This window comes from Bos indicus x Bos taurus, chromosome 28, assembly GCF_003369695.1.
Source record: "Bos indicus x Bos taurus breed Angus x Brahman F1 hybrid chromosome 28, Bos_hybrid_MaternalHap_v2.0, whole genome shotgun sequence".
NCBI classification, from domain to species: Eukaryota; Metazoa; Chordata; class Mammalia; order Artiodactyla; family Bovidae; genus Bos; species Bos indicus x Bos taurus.
This window is the reverse complement of record NC_040103.1, coordinates 40,006,719-40,022,554: the sequence shown is the minus strand read 5'-3', so window position 1 is coordinate 40,022,554 and position 15,836 is coordinate 40,006,719. Positions and strand designations below refer to the sequence as shown.

The window sequence follows — 15,836 nt, the reverse complement described above, 5'->3', positions numbered from 1 at the left end:
TGAGGTTATTGATATTTCTCCCGGCAATCTTGATCCAGCTTGTGCTTCTTCCAGTCCAGCATTTCTCATGATGTCCTCTGCATAGAAGTTAAATAAGCAAACTATGGAAGGCAAGTAGTGTATTTAAAAAATCGAGTTTGTAAAATATCCAGTGGATCCCAGCAGAAAGGATAAGGAGATAAATACAAGTTCAAGGATAGACTCCATGAACCCAAATTATTTATGCAGAGAGACACATCTTTGAGTAAAGGACTATGGAATAGACAAATAAGCAATAAATAAAGAAAAAGGAGAAGTTTTATTGAGTTGACAATTGATACTTCACATTGAAATTTTTATTAAAGAAGTCTACCCAGACTGCTGATGCTGAACTTTCTGAAGCTTAAAAAAATATATAGAAAAAAGATAATCTGAATTTAACAATTTACTGAGCATAAATATTTCTTTTTTCTCTCAAAATCTCATGAAAATGACAAAATTATTCTGATGTAAGGAAAAACGGTAATGCTAAAATTTGAAGAATGCCTTTAAAAGCAAAGAAAAATGGAGTGTTTCTGGATGATACTAAGCTAATGCAATAATATTGATTACTACACCTAATATATCTGAGGAACTTTGAAATTTTTAAAATAGATAACAGAACCTCTGAAAAATTAATTTCGACCAAATGAATCCCTCAGAAGTTCATGGAGAGCAAGAGCAAAGAAACTAGAACAGAGTGTGGGCTGTTTTTTTTTTTTTCCCCACTGTGTAATTAATTAAAGGATTACAAAATAGTTACTCCTGCCCCCTGCTTTCAGGCCTGCTGTTACATTTTCCAACTGGATAAAATCTTCAGGACTTCTTTTGTCACCATGGGATTTCAGATAAGGAGTCTATAGGGGGGTGACTTCAGGCTTTTGTCCTTCTTATGGGGGACAGGGCCACTTACAAATTGTCCACGTAGATTCTTTGTGCACCTTTAAGGAGAGCCCACTGTTTTTACCTTCCCATCCACTGTACAGAGTTGGTCTCAGCACTCATTGTTGTGGCAATAATTACTGTTACATGTGCCAAGGATACTTTCGTGAACAGTTGCTGTTTTAGTCACTAGGTCATGTCCAGCTCTTTTGCAACCACATGGACTATAGCCTGCCAGGCTCCTCTGTCCATGAGATTTCACAAGCAAGTATATTGGAGTGGGTTGCCATTTCCTTCTCCAGCAGGTCTACCTGACCCAGGGATCAAACCTGTGTCTCTTGCATTGGCAGGAGGGTTCTTTACCACTGAGCCACCAGGGAAGCTGTATTAATATATGGAAATGAGCAAGGAAGAAAATCATCACACATTGGAAGAAAAAAATAATTTAAAAAACTGAACAATTTTTTTAGAGGGAGAAGTCAGAATGAACAAACAGGAAAACTAACAGCAGCGGAATCAGAGTTAGCACTGAATACAGAAAGATTTTAACTGTCTAGTACTCATATTTTCATAGAATGAAGGGATGCTCTGAAACATAGAAAGTAGTTATTTGCTTCTTTAAGTTAAAAGCATGATTACTAAGATTAAAAATTACAATAATAACATAAAGTTTGGATAGCAGAATTGTCATGGATAAAGACTACACTTGTAACTAGAAATTTAAGCTAAGAATTATACCAATGAACAGTTTAAAAAATCAAAGCAATAAGAGTTAAAAGACACTAAGCAGAAGGAGATCAGCCCTGGGATTTCTTTGGAAGGACTGATGCTAAAGCTGAAACTCCAGTACTTTGGCCACCTCATGTGAAGAGTTGACTCACTGAAAAAGACTCCAATGCTGGGAGGGATTGGGGGCAGGAGGAGAAGGGGACGACAGAGGATGAGACGGCTGGATGGCATCACCACCTCGATGGACTTGAGTTTGGGTGAACTCTGGGAGTTGGTGATGGACAGGGAGGCCTGGTGTGCTGCGATTCATGGGGTTGCAAAGAGTCGGACATGAATGAGCAACTGAATTGAACTGAACTGAACTGAAGCAGAAGACGTGGAGGCTAGATCTACTGTTACCAATATCCTTTAAAAATTCAGACTGACATCCAACTTATCTCAAATGCTGGATTCTAGAAAGTAGCAGATAAGAATGAAGGATTTTGAACTAAAAAAAAAACAAAAAACAAGCAAACAAAAAAACCCTATCCCTATCAAAACTTTGATTCAATTACGAGAAAAAAAAATAGACATTTTAGACATCAATTGAAAAAAGCTATGTTTTACTTACACTTCCTTTTCCACAAAATGTATTCATTAACATATCCCTGAAAACTGAGAAATGAATCAAAGTATGTGGAGGATACCTAATGACAAAAATAATTAATTTTAAATAGTTACAGGTAATAATGCTATGGAACCCAATCCAGCTGTTAAATAAGTGTTCCCTTCCCAAAGGACTTCCCTGGTGGCTCAGATGGTAACGTGTCTACCTACAATGCGAGAGACCCAGGTTCAGTCCCTCGGTCGGGAAGATCTCCTGGGGAAGGAAATGGCAACCCACTCCAGTATTCTTGCCTGGAAAATCGCATGGACAGAGGAGCCTGGTAGGCTACAGTCCATGGGATCGCAAAGAGTTGGACACGACTGAGCGACTTCACTTTCACTTTCTTTCTTTCCCTTCCCCCAAAGGAAGCGTCCAATAGGAAGAGAAGAATTAAAATCCGATGGAAAATAGGGTGTAGTTTACTCAGAAAGCTAAACATAGATTACCACATGATCAGCCATCCCACTCTTGGGCATACACTCAGACAGAACTATAATTCAAAAAGATACACACACCCCTGTGTTCACAGTGGCACTATTCACAATAGCCGGAAGATGGAAGCATGTCCGCCGACGGAGGAGCGGATAAAGAGGATGTGGTGCAGATACACAGCCAGTGCGACGGAGTATTACTCAGTCATAAACAGAATGCGATTGTGCCATTTGCAGCCGCATGGGTGCCACTAGAGATCATAATACGAAGAGAAGTAAGTCAGAAAGAGACAGACAAATACCACGTAATATCGCCTCTATGTGGAATCTAAAATAAGGCGCAAATGAACCTATCAACAAAACAGAAACAGGCTCACAGACACGGAGATCTTCCCGACCCAGGCTTGCCAGTGCCAAGAGGGAAGAAGGGCTAGGAGCGAGGGGCTGGCAGGTGCAATCGTATGTAGGATGGATAAACAGTGTCCTGTGGTATAGTGCAGGGGGATATGCCCAATATCCTGTAAAGAACCACAATGGAAAAGAATATCTAAAAATAGGAATGTCAAAAAAATGCCCATCTCAAAGCTATGAGACCAAAGAATAAAGCTGACAGCAGAAAATTATAAAAAAAAAGAATTAAAATCCTGCTAGAATTTTTGTCTGTTCTATGGGATTCTAGGTTTGGGCTATCCAATTTTAATAAATGCATTTCATTAAAAGTTAGTGTAATAATTAGTAAAACAGATTTGTGAAGTAGAAAGTCCAATCCATGAGAACAACAGCAAAAGATCAATCTAACAAAACTCAGGGTAAAGGAACAAAAAATCCATTGTAACTGAATGAAACAAAGCTTAATAAAGAGAAAACATAAACTGTGTCTAGAAACACAGTTGTTGATTATATTTTATGAAAACACTCTCGTTTAAAACCTGGAAACATCAGATAAAATTAAATAAAGATTATTTTTACCTGCCTAGCTGAATTTTCAAGAGTGTAAGAGAAGTCGTCACAGTCTGACATCTAGTAATCAGGATCATAAGATACAGCTGAAGACCTAGCTGTCCTAAGGATGTTTTCCAGTTATAAATTTGACTTTTAACAACCTCCAGATCTTTAGGAGAAAGGATTTTAGGTGCATAAATGTGGGATTTAGATTGACTCCATCATATACAGCCCTCAGAAGGTTATACTGTCAGGTAAAGATACTTCTTTTCAAAGAAAGATAACACAAAACCATGCTTCGACCAAAAGCAGAAAGTCGTAATTGCAGTCTTGTGACTGAATACATAGATAAGGGGATTAAATTTATTTGAATCCTCCAGGAAGTTCCAATTCTGGATGTGAACTTCAAGAGATTCCAGGATCTTGACATCCTTTTCAGGAGAGAAAAGAAGCCAGCCTTCTCAACTTTGTCACAATAAATGTGTGTGTTAGTCACTCAGTCATGTCTGACTCTTTGTGATCCCAGGGACTGTAGCCCACCAGGCTCCTCTGTCCATGGGGATTCTCCAGACAAGAAGACTGGAGTGCGTTGCCATTTCCTGCTCCAAGGACTCTTCCCAACCCAGGGAATGAACTCAGGTCTCCACATTGCAGGCAGACATTTTACTTTCTGAGACCCCAGGGATGGCCCCAAATAAATACCCGGTGAAAGAAAATAAGCTCATGCATAGGAAGAAGTCACAAGCTAAAATAAGCTGAAACAACAGTCAATAGAATTAGATCTACAAGGAGTTTACAAAGAGGAAAAATTAGACACAGAACATGAAACTTTTACTTAAAATGTTTAAAGAAATAAAAGAGAATCGAAAATATGCAAAAGATGCTATTTATGAAGACCATGATTATTTGAATAATGAACCAAATCAAACTTCTGCAATCAAAAATTATATTCATTTAAATTAAAAGCTCAGTCATTAGCTTAAAAAATAGAATAGACATAACTGGAAAGAGAAATATTGAGATAAAAGATTGGTTTTAAGAAATAACCCAGAGGCAACATAGAAATGAAGCAAATGAAAGACAGATACAAGAGACAGCAGTGGATAGACTGCTAAGAACCCATACACATGCAACTGGGGTCCAGAAAAAATAACAGAATGAAGGAGAGACAATAAATGTTTAATTGAGTCTATAATTAATCAAATGCCTTGCTTTTCAAACCCTAGAAGTAAAACACATCCTAATCAGAAAAAATAAATAAAAAGAAAAACATACCTGAGTGCTGCTGCTGCTGCTAAGTCGCTTCAGTTGTGTCCGACTCTGTGTGACCCCATAGACGGCAGCCCACCAGGCTCCATCGTCCCTGGGAGTCTCCAGGCAAGAACACTGGAGTGGGTTGCCATTTCCTTCTCCAATGCATGAAAGTGAAAAGTAAAAGTGAAGTGGCTCAGTCATGTCTGACTCTTCGCAACCCCATGGACTGCAGCCCACCAGGCTCCCCCGTCCCTGGGATTCTTCAGGCAAGAACCCTGGAGTGGGTTGCCATTTCCTTCTCCAATGCATAAAAGTGAAAGTGAAGTCGCTCAGTTGTGTCCGATTCTTCACGACCCCATGGACTGTAGCCTATCAGGCTTAATAACCTCTAAAATGTTTAATTGTTCAAACATTATACAAGTAAATTTCTTGTTCAGGTAAAATCCAAAATGAGAACATTGATTAGTAAGTGTCATCTATCATTCCTGCTCACAGTCTCTTGGCTGGAAAATAGCCCATCACTCACAGCAAGCTGCAAGGAAGAATGGGGAATGCAGGGTAGCTTAGAACCCAGGAAAAGTAAGGAAAAGTACACTGATGAATGCACATGTTTTATCTGAAACACCTTGCCTTTCTCATCGTGAAATACTCATTTTATCCTTCCCCTGAGATAACCCAAGTACCTATCTGGTTCAAAGTTTGGTATTTCCAGATGATTCCCATTCCCCTCCATCAAGTCTGTTTGTAAATCACCATGGCCCAGTGATCTGGGAATAAAAATATTTTATCTGCCCTCTCTAACACACAGTGGTGGAAAAGGCAAATAATGTCTATAATGAACACTTTCATCACAAAGGAGATGAATCCCTTGTTCACTTGTTTGCAGGACTAATGAAATATAACTGGGCAGGTATTGTGAAAATCAGTTTGTCGTCTGTGGGGTAACTACTTGAAAAGATTTTCATTCTTCTCTGGGGCCAGATCTGAAGTCGGTGAGGGCACACATGTTCCAGCAGATATTAAGGGTTACTGTAACCTTATGTAGTAACTAAACTAGAGTATTAATACTACAGTAGTAGCAGTGCTAGGACTTCCCAGGTGGCTCAGTGGTAACGAACCTGCCTGCCAGTGCAGGAGACACAGGTTTAATCCCTGGGTTGGGAAGATCCCCTGGAGAGGAAATGGCAACCCACTCCAGTATTCTTGCCTGGGAATTTCCATGGATTGAGAAGCCTGGAGGGCTATCGTTCATGAGGTTGCAAAAGAGTTGGACAGGATGTAGAGGCGAAACAACAGCAGCGATGCCAAAGGTTTGATAGTGGAACTTGATGATGGAGCAAGCCATTTACTTACATGCTTCAGAGCCTCGAAAAGAAGACATCTGAATGTTTGGTAACATAAAAGGTGTAAAGATGCATAGCCACAGATGAAGAGGTCATTGAAATAGAACAAGACAGTCAATGTATATATGCCAGTTTAGTGTATGCAGAAGGTGGCTTTCAAGTTGGTGAGAAAGGAATATATTATTCAATTATTCAACAGATAGTATTGGGACTGTTTATTTATAATGGTATTTGGGAGCAAAATATAAATATCTCACATCACACTCAGAAACAAAATCTAGATAGATGAAATTACTTTTTTAATGCCATAAAATGTACTATAACACATAGAGAATATTTTCATATTCTTATATAAGTTAAAATCTTTCTTAAATTAAAAAAAAATCTTGAGGCTATAAATTTAATTATATACACTTTGAATGAAGTTTTGTTTTTTAATTACAGAAGATGTGGTAAACAAAGTCATCAAGCAAGGAAGCTTGGAAAATATAATCCTCTGAAATATAGAGCAGGGAAATAACAGGAATGGATTTTTGGTAACAAATAGGCAAACTGATACAAAGTGCATTTTAGACTGAAGAACAGAGTTCATTAAATGAATGGGTCATTTCACAAAAGAGGCTATACTTATCGAACAAAAGGGAAAAGTTAAGCAAGCCCCTCAATGTGTATATTATGCTGTCAGTTATGGAAAAAGACAAGATTACAAACAATGACCTGAGGCTTAATGCTTAAGATCACCCAAGTTTTAAATGTAGAATAGTTTGCTTGCAGAAAAGATAGTGGTTATGTCTATTTCAGGCTGAGGAACACACCAGGTACTATTCAAGAGCATGCGTGTAGTTACAAAGGGCCACTTAAATTTGAATGGCACTTTGATAATCCTATAGTGCTTTGCTTTGTGTTATCTCATTTAATCCTTTCAAAATTAGTAATATACACCTACTCTGTCTAAGAGAAACACAAGCTCAGAGACATTTGGAAAACTTCCAAAAAATAAGACGGTACAGGCAGAAGTCAGGATTCAAATCCAGATCTTCCTCTGAAACAAAAGCAGATATTTCTACTCCTTTAATTGGGACCCCTCCTTCTTTATTCAGTTAAGTCATTCTATTGTTGTTTAATGGCTCAGTCATGTCCTACTCCTGGCAATCCCATGGATTGTAGCCCATGCTGCCGTCTATGGTGTCGCACAGAGTTGGACACGACTGACATGACTTAGCAGGCTTCTCTGTCTATGGGATTTTCCAAGCAAGAATACTGGAATAGGTCGCCATTTCCTTCTCCGGGGGCTCTTCCCGACCCAGGGTCTGAACTCACATTTCCTGCATTGAAAATGTATTCTTTAGACATTATAGCTCAAGGAAAATGATTTACAACATATATAATACATAAAGCATTCATGTCTACACTCTTTAATGTGCTCTTTTCCACCAAGAAGATAAAAGACAAATAAACCAACAGAAATATAAGTAAATGACAAAAATGGATAATTTAAAGATAAAATGCACCAATGTTAAAAAAAATATTAAACTACATTCTTTCATACTGATAATTAGGAAGATACAAATTGAAAATGTAGTTGCTACATCATTTCTTGCTTATCAATGTGGTAAAGACCAGAATGCTTGATTATATTTTGTGTTGAATATACATTAAGTGTTATACAATGTGTCATTTTGATAGGCACAATACAAGATAGATATTTTTGATTGATTGATTAGAAACTAGCCCGTATAGTGTTTTCTGCTAATTAAGACCAAGAAAAGCACCTGGACACTATGCATTGGCCGGGAATTGAACCCAGGTCTCCCACATGGGAGGCGAGAATTCTACCACTGAACCACCAATGCTTTGCCAGTTTGTTGGTGGCTCAGAAGGTAAAGTGTCTGCCTGCAATGCAGGAGACTTGGGTTCGATCCCTGGATTGGCAAGATCCCCTGGAGAAGGAAATGGCAACCCACTCCAGTACTCTTGCCTGGAAAATTCCATGGATGAAGGAACCTGGCAGGCTACAGTCCATGGGGTCACAAAGAATCAGACGTGACTGAATGGCTTCACTTTCACTTTCTAAGACCAAGAAGTTGCCAGAGAAGAGAGTGACGCTTTGTTGTCAACTCCCATTTCTATCAGAGAATATCTGCTTATATGTTAAATCTCTGGGTAGGAGGTTTATTTTTTTAATTGATCTGTTAAGAAGAAAAAGAGGAGGAGAAGGAAAAGAAGGAACAGGAGGAAAAAGAAGAGGACAAAGAAGGAGAAAAGAAAAGAAAACAATAAAGAAAAATACAGGCGATAGAAGGTCCCTGTTGCATTGGAGAGAGTACAGGCATTGTTATGTGATCATGTCTAATTTGCATAGCGTGAATGAGCCCCAATCTATTCATTTATGCCAATACTTTGGAATTTCTACAGAAGCTTAAAAACAAAAGCCTTTAGATGATAGACAGGTAACTCAACTGGTTGAAGGAAACTGGCGGAATCCTAATAGGGTGTGGTAGGTTCTATAAGCTCCTAGAGAGTGAAAGCGCACTAAAGAAATTCAAATCCAAAGTTCTCAAAAGTACTGTGCAAGCTCCTGCCACAAGCTGACTGGACTGTGTTTGAGCCTCTGATTTGCAATTATGTTACATGGTAGGGGTGTGTCTGTGTGTCTTTGTGTGTGTGTGCTCAGTCACGTCTGATGCTTTGCAGCCCCTTGTACTGTAGACCACCAGACTCCTCTGTTCATGGAATTTCCCAGGCAACAATAGTGGAGGGGGTTGTCATTTCCTACTCCAAGGCACCTTCCCCACCCAGGGATCAAACCAGCATCTCTTACATCTCTTGGATTGGCAGGCAGATCCTTCACCACCACACCACCTGGGAAGCCCGCGTGGCAGGTCTAGTCCAACGGTAAAGAGTACTGGGCGCTTCAGGTGGCATAGTGGTAAGACCCACCTGCCGATGCAGGGTGCAAGAGATGCAGGTTAAGTCACTGGGTGGGGAAGAGGCCCTGGAGTAGGAGATGGCAACCCACTCCAGCATTCTTGCCTGGAGAATCCCATGGACAGAGGAGCCTGGCTGGCTACAGTCCAAAGGTAGCAGAGAGTCCAACATGACTGAAGTGACCTAGCACTCATGTGAAGAGTAGTAATGTTTTATGGCTACAATTATAAGTTAATCAGCTCAAAATAGTGAACAAATCACTGAAATGGTCTTATTTTATGAAAATATTCAAATAAAACATAAATTATCTTTCATTGTGAATGGTGAGCCAGTCCTCAACAAAGATGTGTCTCTTTAAAAGATTTATTGCCTTAACTGAATATTAATTAGCTTTATTTTATATGTCTGCAAATATTCTAAAGCTTCATTAAGTGAAAGCGAAAGTCACTCAGTCATGTCCAACTCTTTGAGACCCCATGGACTATACAGTCAGTGGAATTCTCCAGGCCAGAATACTGGAGTGGGTAGCCTTTCCCTTCTCCAGGGGATCTTCCCAACCCAGGGATGGAACCCAAGTCTCCCACACTGCAGTCAGATTCTTTACCAGCTGAGCCACAAGGGAAGCCCAAGAATACTGGAGTGGGTAGCCTATCCCTTCTCTAGCGGATCTTCCCAACTCAGAAATCGATCTAGAGTCTCCTGCATTGCAGGTGGATTCTTTACTAACTGAGCTATCAGGGAAGTTTAATTAGAGTTTCTCTTAATTAGGCTCTCAATAAACATATTGATAAATATTACAAAAGAAAATCTGGGCATGGCTTTTGCATGGGGGGAAGTTGCTGTTTCTATTTGGTTTGGGTTCGTTCATCCCACCTTTTCCACAAAGAGTACTTTGACTTACTTTCAAGGACTTCCTCCTTAAATCCTTAGGTGACATTATGGCAGTGACACTAGGCTTTTCCCATTGTCCATGATGCCCTGACTCAAAACCTTCACATTCTTCCCTTGCTAGCACTGGGAAGAAGAAACCAAGGGCTCACAATGAGAAGCAAGTCCAATTTCAAACATCAGCAGTTACTTTTCTCGGCCTCTCCATTCTCTGTGTCTGCTCTATCTTTCATTGTCTCATTAAGGACCTGTTTCTCTCGTGCACATGGTAAGACACTTACCACCACTTCCTGCCCTTTGTATCTGAGAATTCAGATATCCAGTGAGAGACTCTTACTCAAAGTCACCCTGAAACTGCTTCCCCCCAGTACCTGTCCTCTCTCCAATACAAAAACGGTGATTAGTCTCACTTGGGTCAGAGTCCTACTGCTGGACCAGCTCACTTGGGCAAGAGCCATCCCATTCCCTTGCAACTATGTTGGTTGGGTTTGGAGAAGGAGGGAGTATTCTCAGAGGGGAAAAAACAGGTGCTATAAATGCAAACAGGTAGATGTCTTCCAGAAAGCCTAGAGACAGTGTACCATGAATAGTAAAGGGAGGAAATGGCAGGAACATTTCAAAGAAAGATGACAAGTGTTGAGAGTGACCAAGCTGCAGAGCACACAATACCATTTGGGTTGACAGGAGTCCCTGGATTTAGGAATGAGGCTATCACAAGTAACCTTGGTGAGAATGCGGCCGGTCAGGTGAGGTGTGAGGGAGTCTGAGGTGACAATATTCAAGGGGGTGGGAAGGTTATTAACCCAAGTGAGAAGTAATATATCCTTGACAAGAATGCTATAGAGATCTGACAAGAATGCTATCGAGTTAATTTTTTTTTCTTGTTAAAGAATGACCATGGTCATAGGCTAATCATCTCTTGACTTTAAAATCCCTGGTTTTCTACTGTGTGAGAGTGGGAAGAGAATAGGTCCCGAGCAGAGACTGGAGAAAGGAATACACCCCAAACTTTTTGGTGGTTCAGGACCTCCAGCATGCATGATAAGTCACTTCGGTCGTGTCTTGACTCTTTGTGACTCTACAGATGTAACCTGCTAGGCTCCTCTGTCCATGGTAATTCTCCAGGCAAGAATACTGGAATGCATTGCCATGCTCTCCTCCAGATCTTCCCAACCCAGGGATTGAACCCACATCTCTTAGGTCTCCTGCATTGGAAGGTAGGTTCTTTATCACTAGTACCAGCTGGGAAGCCCTCAGGACCTCCTACATGCTCTTAATAAATCATGTCTCTTTGCCACCCAAGGAACATATGCAGTGACCACCAGGAAGGCTCACCACAAAATACCTCACACTGTCTCTACCAACAGATTAATTTACATCAACAATTCCATGTCTGTTCAGTTTCCTAAGTTATATTCTTTCATGAATATATAATTCTTTATATTCTTTTTTCTCCCTCTATGTCCACCTTCCCCCATCAGCCTAGCACAAAAAGTCCTCTAATACTTTCCTTTGTGAAAGTTTTTTGGAGTTACCCAGAGAGAGTTAATACTTTTTCATTCAAACTCTGCATCTTCAAATGCTCCTCATGTAACAGAAACATTTTATTATGATGGTTCATGCAGTCTCCTGACTTATGTCCACGGTGTTATACTGACATGGTTAGGAAATGGTGCAGACATTATAGAATCTCAGGTATGGGCTGGAACATGAGGCACAGACCAGCACTCTAGGGAAGCTTGGCAATTCTCTTCCTAAACTGGTCTGCCTTGCAGGATTGCTCATATACCTACAGGAAAATACCTGTGGCATGGATACACCTTGGCTCCAACAATCTGTCTGAAACTATCTCATGTACTATCTGCTGAGCTTTTTCTCAAAACCTGGCATGTCCCTGGCATCCTGTAGCGTCCCTCTACTGGATGAGACCAGTCAAGACTCAGCTCCACCCATTATCTGCAGAAAAGGTGACCCAGATCCTTTTCTGATCCATTATCTGCAGAAAATTGACCCAGAGTTATGAGACCAGATGGTATTTACCCAGCATCTGGACTTAGCACAGAGGTATGTTATACATGGATCAAGACCACTTGGGGGGTAATTGAGCCTCAGTTAAGAAGACTGTAGGCCACATTTGAGCTGCAACCCTTCAGAGAAGAAGGTGAGCAAGGTCTTTCTAGAAATGGAAAATGGAGGAAAGGAAAGGGAAAGGCAGGTTAGCGATAGTTGATGCTCAAACATGTATAACTGTCTCCCTGGAGAATAAGTTAGCATTTATATTGAGATAAGTGAAAACAGTATTCACTAGGAATAAGTGAGACTGGCAAGTGGGACAAAAGAAGGTTTTAGTGCTTCTGTTTAAGGGATCTTCAGTGACACCCTGGAGCTCTTAGGGAGAGAAGCCATGAAACCTTGTGGTTAAAGGCACAGGCACCTCCAGAGTCCAAGTTCACCTCTGATGAGCTGTGTGATCTTGGACACATTACTTAAATTATTAGCATTCAGATTTATCCTTTAAAATAGAAATTTAAAGGTCCTAGTTGGCCAAGTTGTTAGAAGGATTATAAAGCATAAAAAACAAAACGTATGAAATGCTTAACACAGTACTTGATTGGTGTTCAATGAACAGTGATTAACTGGAGGGTTTTCAAACTGCAGGGCTTCCAGAAATGTCTGTGTTTAATTTTAGGTAAACGTCTTATTTGTTTGATAGGTTTTGTTTTCTCATGCCATCAGTTGTGGTTCTAGCAGAAAGTTGGCAGAAGCTGAAGGAGATAATGCAAGGGCCTACCCAGTAAGATGCTATATTTGACTGGAAGACTCAGAGAAAAGTAAACTATGTTACTATAAGTTTTAATTTTTAAGGTATTTAATTATATTCCAATTATCTGCAATTTGATCATCCCAAATGGCATAGCTCATATACACAGTCTGTTTAATAAGCTACAAATTATGGTTTGCAACTCACTATTCTGGAAAATATGTCTTAATTGATTTCCTAACTATTGATGACATTTTGAGCACTTGATTCTGCATTAACTTCTATAAGGAAGGATAAAATAGGTTAGTCCTATGTAAAATGTCTTTAATGCACTGTTAACAATTATATTTACAAAATTATTTTAAAAAGAAAATCAGAACCCTCAGCAGCTTTCAACCTTCCAGAATATCTAATAGGTGCCATTGGGGAACGGGTCTGTGCTTTTCTCTGCCACATGTGTAGTCTAGGCTCTCCTTGAACACAGCCCTGCCTGCTTCATCAAGCTCCTCTTTCGCCATTCTGCCTAGCTCCCCTTGGGCTACCAACATTGGCCTCCCTGCCTCGGGTTTCTGATTTTCAACCAGCCATTTCCTCTCTCTGGGCTTGTACCACACTACACCTCTGCAAGGCATGTTCTTTGCCCTGCTTTTGAGGCTAATAACTACTTAGGTTAGTTTTTTATCACAGCCTTTGTCACACATACATTTAAATGATAACTCATGTAATTTTCACTTAATTGCCATCATCACTGTTCACATATAGTTTTCATATCGAGACCATGTCTTTTTGGTTTACTGGTCTACCCTCAGCATTAAGCCCAGTTATTGCTGTTCAGTCACGAGGTTGTGTCTGACTCTTTTGTGACCCCCAGTACCTGTTCAATAAATATTTATGAACTGGGTGAATAAGTGCGGAACCTTATACAAGAAGGCAAAGCTATTTCATACTGAAGCTGGTGCTCAAGCTTTTGAGTTGGACAGGTTTGGGATGGAAACACAGATTTGCTATTTAATTATCCTGTGACTGTGAGCAAGAAACTAAACATCTCTAAGCCTTGGCATTTTCTCTTCTGTAAGATGGAGATAATACAGTACTCTCACATAAAGTTACCATAAGATATAGATTAGGTTATGTTGTATCTGCAAATACCTATTACAGTGTGCAAAGTAAGCACTCAAAACTTCCCAGTGCTCAGGGGTCACTACGGTTAAGAGTAATGTGGAGTAGGAATCTATTTCCATGGTAAACGCCTTGCATGTATCATGAAAACCTGCACGAACAGCAACAGCAGCTCAGTTCTTTCTGAAAGCTGATTGAGAGTGTAACTGACCCTCATATGGCACAGAAAGACCATCTGCTGCCTCTTCAAACTCAGCTTGAGAGGCAGTTCTCATCAAATTGTAGCACCACACAGCTTCTTTCATGAGAGCTGGTGGCTTCCCAAATACAGCCAAAACTCTCAGCCGCAATTATATTGTTTAAAACAACGTATGGTATCTCTTCTTCTGGGAGGGCTCAGCAGGGGCTCTCATAATCACCATCTAAACAACTTCTAGTCACTAGCCAGCATTAGGAAAGAGCATGCTCTCGTAACATCTGGTTTTGACACACATAGACTTCATGTCTAAATGTAAAACATGTAGCACTCACCACAGCCAGCAGTCTACACAGTCTGGTAGGAGGCATGTGTATCTAGCTCCTTATAATCCATTCTCTCCAACATATCCATCTCAGATACAACTTATCCTTTACATCTGTAAAACAAAATCACTTTTTAAAAATTGCTTAAGAACTTGATTTCTAGTTACACACTGTAGAAAATTATTTTGTATCAGAAAGAACATTGGCCTCTTTAGAATACAACTTTTGGACATATTTGTAGGGGAAAAAAATCAAATGAAAAAGAACAAAGCTGAAAGTATTACCCTCCCAGACTTAAGACTATACAACAAAGTTACAGGAATCAAAACAGCATCATACTGACACAAAAACACACACGTAGATCAATGGAACAGTATAGAGAACAGAGAAATAAACCCACACGACTGAGTGACTTCACTTTCACTTTTAACTTTCATGCATTGGAGAAGGAAATGGCAACGCACTCTAGTGTTCTTGCCTGGAGACTCCCAGGGATGGGGAAGCCTAGTGGGCTGCCATCTGTGGCGTCACACAGAGTTGGACACGAATGAAGCGACTTAGTAGTAGTAGTAGTATGCATGGTCAATTAATCCACAACTAAAGAGGCAAGAATATACAATGGAGAAAAGTCAGTCTCTTCAATATGTGGTGCTAGGAAATTGGACAGCTACATGTTCAGTTCAGTCGCTCAGTCTTGTCTGACTCTTTGCAACCCCATGGACTGCAGCACACCAGGCTTCCCTGTACATCACCAACTCCCAGAGTTTACTCAAACTCATGTCCATTGAGTCAGTGATGGACATCTCATCAACCATCTCATCCTCTGTTGTCCCCTTTGCCTCCCGCTTTCAATTTTTCCCAGCATCAGGGTCTTTTCAAATGAGTCAGTTCTGTGCATCAGGTGGCCAAAGTATGGGAGTTTCAATGTCAGTCCATTCAGCTTCAACATCAGTCCTTCCAATGGATATTCAGGACTGATTTCCTTTAGGATTGATTGCTTGGATCTCCTTGCAGTCCAAGGGACTCTCAAGAGTCTTCTCCAATACCATAGTTCAAAAACATCAATTCTTTGGTGCTCAGCTTTCTTTACAGTCCAACTCTCACATCTATACATGACCACTGGAAAAACCACAGCCTTCACTAGACGGGCTTTGTTGGCAAAGTAACGTCTCTGCTTTTTAATATGCTGTCTAGGTTGGTCATAACTTTTCTCCCAAGAAGTAAGCATCTTTTAATTTCATGGCTGCAATAGCCATCTGCAGTGATTTTGGAGGCCAAAAATATAAAGTCAGCCACTGTTTTCACTGTTTCTCCATCTATTTGCCATGAAATGATGGGACTGGATGCCGTGATCTTTGTTTTCTGAATGTTGA

General features: G+C 40.2%; 1 non-coding gene across 1 annotated transcript; it reads right to left on the bottom strand.

Moving 5' to 3' along the window:
• Window positions 1-8,027: 8,027 nt before the first annotated feature.
• Window positions 8,028-8,098, bottom strand: TRNAG-CCC. The gene has a single exon. It is a non-coding gene; the product is annotated as a tRNA-Gly (tRNA).
• Window positions 8,099-15,836: the final 7,738 nt, after the last annotated feature.